General features: G+C 35.6%; 1 long non-coding RNA gene across 2 annotated transcripts; it reads left to right on the top strand.

Annotated features, from left to right (window-relative positions):
- Positions 1-3,495: 3,495 nt before the first annotated feature.
- On the top strand, positions 3,496-6,540 carry LOC131243039 (uncharacterized). 2 transcript variants are annotated; one of them, XR_009169822.1, is made up of 5 exons: positions 3,496-3,759; positions 4,094-4,587; positions 4,829-5,542; positions 5,752-5,823; positions 6,265-6,540. It is a non-coding gene; the product is annotated as an uncharacterized LOC131243039 (long non-coding RNA). The 2 variants fall into 2 exon arrangements; XR_009169821.1 differs by lacking the exon at positions 6,265-6,540 and having other exon boundaries at positions 5,752-6,128.
- Positions 6,541-7,429: the final 889 nt, after the last annotated feature.

Genomic DNA, 7,429 nt, shown 5'->3' with positions numbered 1-7,429 from the left:
TCCTTTTATCCCTTTCGATATTGCACTTGGTATCGATATATTACACAATACATTAAGAATTTATAAAGGGGGAGTATGTATATATTGCACAATATCGCAATATCTAGCAATATATTGCACAATACAATGAAAAATGGGTATTAAAACTTGGTTTTGTATCACCCAGCCGAGATAACGGATATATCGAGGAATATATTGGTAATTAAAATCGCAAGATACTAAAAACACTAGCAAATACCACAACAATCAAATTATTCTAACCATACAATCGATGGGCAATAAAATGGATGCTTAAGTTAATAGAAAATTGGAGCGATCATTGATCCAAAGCATCCATCTGGAAGCACCTAACCATCCAATCGTGGCCTAGAAAATGAAAATCTATATATAAAAATAATAATAATAATAAATAAGGCCAAGAAGACCAACGTTTGGATGAATATGGTCATTTGATTGGCGTGCTATTTGCATGGCAGCCCATGAAGTGTGGGACAGACTGAATGAACTGTCCGGATCAATTAAGTAGGTTGTCCATCTGGGTCCTATTTTTCTTTTTTTCTTTTTTTTTTTCTTTTTTTTTTTTTAACACACGCACACACACCACCACACACTCACGCTTTAGTGGGATTTCACCACCTATGGGTACTCAGAACCCTTGACCAGGTGTTGAAACTCCTAAGAGTCTACCACTGGAGCAAGAGTAGAATTGCATTGTAATATTTTGTGCTACAGGAGCACTCAGTTTACTTAATATGTAATTTCATAATACAGATGCAACTGTTGGTAACACAAATCAATCAATTATATTTCATACATGGTGCAGGCTAAGTCTCCTTGCATGCCTCCTACATGCAATACTTCATTATTTACAATTTACATTGAGCTCTTTTCATTCTTACTATTTTATTTTTTCTTCTTTAAACATTTGTGAAGCTTGCAACTTGGTACACCTTGAGGCCATAACTAACGTCATGGCGCTCAATTGCCTCAACCATACTCCTGCAAGGGACTAATGGAACTGGCATCAACATATCAGGTCAAGCAGAGTTTGCCATCTAAGAGTTGATATTTATCAATAAGACATCAATCATCCTTGGATTGGGCTTTTACACTGCGGCATTTCTTGCAGGTTGTGCAAAGCTCTCAGTTCATACTAGGAGACTTTGCACGATGACCTGAGTCTGAGGTTTAAGAATATTGATATCGGGAGGTGTATCTGCTGGCCACAAAACCGACAAGGCATGGGGCACATCAAACCATATCAGACGATACAAATTACAAACCCATATTGGCCAATTTCTATTTTTGGATTTTGGGCCCAAAATCTTTGAAAATTATCAGGAAGGTAGGAGAAAATGTGGGCATTGACATTGCTTGATATTTCAAATACAATAATGTTCTTTTAGAGGCTAATTTTGTTTTTATTTTTTAAATCTGTCAATCGTTTTTATTAAAGAAACAAGAAGAAACCATACAAAATCCATTAAGGCAATGGATAAGAGTCCACTATATAAAGAGAAGACTTAGAGGCCGCATCTGAAATCTTTCACAAGGAGCTAAATCAGTGTAGTATGTTCAACTAGGTTTTAAAAAATGACGATTATAAGGCCCTTATGCATAATTCAAGATGTGTATTGTTTAAACATGCCAAATTTGACAAGGGAAATCATGGTTCAAAGATTTAGAATCTGGAAAGGTTGTGACCCAATATTGATTGGAATCATCATCATCATCATCTAAGCCTTTTTTCGAACCAGTGTTTGAATTATCTTCGATATTATCGAAATATCTCCAATATTATCTTTATCTCTGGCTTAGCGATATCGATAACACTGGTAGCGATACCGATAACGTTGGTAGTATCAAAAATTCTAGGTATTAGTAATGCATCACTAAGTATCACCAATATATCAATATCGCTAATGTAATCGTCAATATTTTCAACTATGTAAATTCTACGTGTCACTTCACTACACCAAAATTGTCGAACTGGCACGGTTTACATTTTGGTTTCTGATTTCAAACAGTAACGAACCATACTGGATTCATTATGTTATACATGGTTCTTTCCATTGTTTTGTTGGTGTGTCCCAATTGAGTGTTGGATCTTCTTATTTATTGGTATTTTGTTTTATTGTTTTATTTTGAAATAGATGGACGGAACGGATTCCATTAAAAACCTCGAAATGAACCCCACAAGGCCCAAGAGGCACGTTACTCTATATCTGCCGTAGACTACCGATGGGTTTTAACCCTTTTCTTAATCCGAAAGCCCTGAATTCCTCGTTTCGCATCTCCATCACCGTCTCCGTCTCTCATTCTCCTCACTTTTGATCTTCCGATCTCAAACCCTCTTTATCAATCTCCCTCTCACCCTCCCTCCTTCTCGTTCGATCTCCCTCTCCCGATCTCAACCCTCTTTCTCGATCTCCCTCTCACTCTCCCTCCCTCTCTGTGTAATAGGCCCACCGAAAACGGGTCCAGAACAGATGACGAGAATGAGTTCTGGGAGAAAGTGAGTGTGGCGGAGGAGAGGAAAGAAGCTATGGTGGTGCCGTGGTGTTCTCAGTTGAAGGTTCTGTCTCACTCGTCTATAGGGTGCTTTGTGTCACACTCCAACAAAGTGAGATATTCAGTCATTCAGTCATCTGAGTATACTTTCACATGAAAAACATAAATGATTATGTTCCTTACCAATCTCCAATTTGTTAGTAAATTACCAGTTATTATTAATTTTTTTTCTTTTCATTTTATACAAGTTGGGCCCCTTTTTTCAGATTTTTAGTGTATGGATCATATATAATATCAGAATTTAGGTCACTGAACAATGGCCTCACTTGTAAAAACTGAAAAATCCATTGTATAAAATCTCCTATATGTCATGTATGCTAACTGTTGGATGAAATGTCTCAACAAGGAATGTTTTGTGTGGATCGCATTTGAGTTCCATTTTTTTCTCTACCCTTGAGTCGGCCCATATGGTTGTATGGTTAGATGACTGCAAATGTTTTTGATAGTTGTGGAAAATTAGTAAGTGATATTTTCTGAAATTAGGTCTCTCTCTTGTTGAGCATTGCTGTTAGTCATTGTTTTTATTTATTTTTAATTACTTTGTGTTTCTATATACACCATCTGCTGTCATCCTGTGATATTTGGTTTGGAAAATCAACTTGTGATTTATAGGAACTGGTTTTATCTTGTGTTTGAAGAATCAGCTGGACACCATCTGTTGTTGTCTTGTGATATCCCATATGTTGTTTGCAACAATCCGCTTGTGATACATCGTTTGAAGTAGATTGTGATGTGTTCTGAAGGAATCCTATTGCAAAAATCAGACCATCTGCCATTATCTTTATGCCATTTATTGAGTATATTAGGAGGTCTTTTGGGTTTTTCTAGAGGATCTGATTGATTCTATGCACAGAATTCATCATTATTTACAAAAGGGAGCTAAAAACAAAGAGTTTTTCCATTCGAAAAAAGGTCTGTTTTCCGCCATCTATTTCTCTCATTAATCAGCTTACCATGACAAGTAGATTCCTAATACTACATGGATCTACTTTGAGCTATCAGCTCCCCCATTTTGCGTGGTCAAAATAAATGTAAGCTCATGATATATGATTTAATTGTGGACTTGTTCTGCGTATGAACTGAATGTTTCTTTTGCATGTGCTCCTTGGACTCGGATTGCGTAGTGTGGCACACAACACCAATGTCAGTACTGTGCACTATTGGAAAAGCTATGGGGCCCATCATGATGTATGTGTTTTATCCACGACAAGCAGATTCCTACTACCACATGGATCTACTTTGAGTGATTAGCTCTCCCATTTTGTGCAGTCAAAATAAATGTTAAGCTACGATTTCGTGTGTGCCACTAATTAGATTGGCAAGAGTTCTACAAATGGCTCCGCCCACCAGACATTACTCTCCATCACTAATAGATTCATGTGTGCCACTAATTAGATGACAGGGCATTTGAGTGCAAGTAAAACTTAAAATTCATTCTGAAAGTTTTTTTTTTCCTTATGTTTTCTTCCCTTCATTTCTCTGATTTATGCTCTATGTTTCTGTCTGTTTTGTGTTATTTGAGAAGGAAAAACAGAAGCAGGAAGGACACTGAAGTGGCATATGTAGAAGGACAGAGAAGTTTACATTTTCTTCATTCTTCTTTTCACTTCTCTAATATTCCATTGTATTAAAGAAGTCTTATACTAAGAAAGATTTGATTCACAACTTAGAAAATCATAAAGCAACAATATTTTTGTGAATACAAATTCCTCATGTTTAAAGTAATCAAATAACTGATTGGTTAAAAGCTTCTCAATCACCATCTGTCAACATTGCCTGCAATTTTCATATTTTTATGCAATTAGGTGGTCTTTTTTTTTTTTCTTTTTTCTTTTTTCTTTTGTATGTTGCAAGTTGCATTGTTGGACAAGGGGCTATGATATTGACATTTTCAAACTTTATATATTGACAAATTCAGTCTTTGCATAATCTATATAACACAATGAATTCACAATTAGCAGGGGCTGAGCAACTCTCTGATTACCTCTTAAAACAGATGGATGTGCTTAATATAGAGTCAATGCCTGTAAAGAAACAGAATGTAGCAAAAGAGTTGTTTGGTTCAATTGGCCTAGCCTATGATGGTGATGGCTTCTTCTTCTTCTTCTTTTTCCTTTTTTTTTTTAATGAATTTCTAGTATGTGTTGTGGTATTTTTTTCCTCCTTTATTTGATTATGTTGTTGGGATTTTGATGTTTTGCTTGATATGAGTTGCATTGAGTTGTGTTTTTTTTTTTTTTTTGGGAGAAATTGGCAGGCATCATTGGAATGTGAAACGGGTTTATCTAGTGTCAATTGTAGAGGAATCATTCTATCCTCTTCTTCTTCTTCTTCTTTTTTGGGTTAGTTTCAGTCTTCTATGATTACTTTGTCGACTGTATGAATGGTTTATTGCTTTTCGTATTCTATCGTTTCCACATGCTTCTCTCTTAGTAGTTAGTTACTTGGAGTTCCGCAACAATTTGCTTTTTGTGGACGAGTATAGCAGTAGGGAGTACTATGTTAAAATGTTCCAGGCCATGGTCAGATAATTTCTTATGTTATTTGTATTCTTTACTTCTCACAGTTATGCATGACTTGCGACTTATTCACACAGATCTGAAGCCGGAAAATATTCTTCTTGTTTCTGTAGATTATGTGAAGGTGCCTGATTCTAAGGTGTACTTAAAACATGCATATTTAGGTTTACAATTTCATATGAGATTTTTATTGAAGTTCAACCTAGTAAATGTGTTTTCCATTTTATTTTATTTTTTGTTGAAATATGTATCCTCTGACATGCATCATCATCTCATTTTTTTTTATTTTTTTATTTTTTGTGATTTGTTTAAGTTATATAGATATGTTATATGTATACAAACATGCTATAAGGATTTAATTGTGTTTATTTTATTTGTATCATGCAGAAGGCTTCCTTCTACAAATGTTCAGTCACCTGACATAAATGCACTGTAGTTCTAGAAATGAGAAGGTATTCCATTCATATGAGTTTTTAGACCATTTCCACCTTTTTGTCTAGAGAATTCCACACTTGGATGCTCAAACTATATTTTTCTATTGTTCTTCTTTTAACACATTTGTGACTGCCATTTTCAGAAAGCCTGCATTTGATAGTTTTCTATGCTGAAGTTGGGCTAAAAGGCTTTCTTCACATCATAATTTGTTGCAACTTGTTGACAGATGTGTGAAGTCGTGTGGGATGTTGCAAACTATTTCCCAATGGCAATAATTAGTGGAAGATGATGTGATAAGGTACTGGAGCAATTAGCTACTTTGCATGGAAAATGATCCAATTTTGGACCTGTTTATCTAAGTTATCGTGCATTGCATTTCCATACACTTGGCATGCATGTACTGTTCATCGCTCGGCATTGTCATGGATGGCACATGGCCCAAATATGCTAGTCAGTGCATCGTAGCTGCCGAGTGGACTTTTGGGAATACAAATGTTCTGAAGACGGGTATTGATGCTGCCAAGTTCCTTGCATATTAAGATAAGTTTACCAAATTCATTCTGTAAACCAAAGCTTAAACACTCTGCAACTGAATGTTCAAACTTAGAGCTGTTGGATGGTTGTAATGAATTCTCTGTATCTTGGATCCCCATTCGCATTGAGTTTGTGTAGCATTATCATCTATATGGGGGCTAATCCCTTCGCACTCAGTCTCTCATACAAACTCTGCTATTTGTAGTTGGCATATGGTGGTATCAATGGTTGCAGGACAAACTGTACAACTGCCCCATTGTTTGAGGCATTTGGAGGAGTGCCCTTTCAGTCAGGTCCATATGAGTCCATCCAAAAAAATAAAAAAACAGGGGCATGCATTGGGTACATCGCCGGTATCAGTTAAATACATCCAATACAACATGGAGGCTGGAATTTGAATTTTTTTTATTTTTTATTTTTCAAAATCTCTCTTCTTTTTTAATTTTATAATAGGTGGACTGTGTATGTAAAAAAAATGAATGGTCAATAGAATTGGACCAACAACCCATGGTGCAGGTGAACAAGTTCCCTTTCTTTTTCTTTTTCTTTTTTAAATAATGTTTGTACTATTCCCTTTTACTTTTAAGATTGGCTGGTTTTCAAATGGCTATAGATTGTTGTTTTACCCTGCTATCTAATCTAGTCTTTGAGTACTCTTTTGAATTTTTGAGCTATTGATCAAAATGTCAAAGTACTTTTGACTAGGTTCTTTAGCTTTAGAGAAACCCAAGCTAGCTTGCTGTAAGTATTGACTGACTCAATTTGAATTGACTTGATCAAGTGAATTTGTTCATTACAAGTCAATCAAACTTAGACCCTTTTTATTTGCAAGAATATTCCTCCTATGTCTTAGAACTGCATATTGTCATGTCCAAGCCTTTATTATTGTATGGCATCTCAATTCATGGGAGATGCTCTGATCCAATTATATAACTAGTAGGACTTGCTGACTTGAGTTATGGTACTTTCCCTTCATTAACAGTCACGTGTTTATCAAATCTGTTTTCTTCTGACTGTGGCATGATCCAACTGATTCACATAAGTTGGATGCGGTGGATTCGCATAATATTGTGATGCATGGTAGAACTAGATAGATTTTATTGGCATAGGTATTTAACTGAACGACAAGGAAAGTAAATGGCTGTGAACAGGACATTTCAATGAATGAAATTTGCAACAGTTTCCAGAACTGAGTTCCAGACGATGAATTCAATCCTTTCATCATGAGTATACTTGATTTTCCATTCGTCCATGTCAACCAAAAACCAACATGTATTTATCTCTTTTTAAAACTGAAAACCTCAATTTCCTTTTGAGAGGGCTTTGCTTCACAAACTGTGTTTTACAATAGTAACTTAATACAATGTTCT

This window comes from Magnolia sinica, chromosome 4 (assembly GCF_029962835.1).
Source record: "Magnolia sinica isolate HGM2019 chromosome 4, MsV1, whole genome shotgun sequence".
NCBI lineage: Eukaryota > Viridiplantae > Streptophyta > Magnoliopsida > Magnoliales > Magnoliaceae > Magnolia > Magnolia sinica.
The sequence above is the reverse complement of the archived record's forward strand: the minus strand, read 5'-3'. Positions and strand labels throughout refer to the sequence as shown.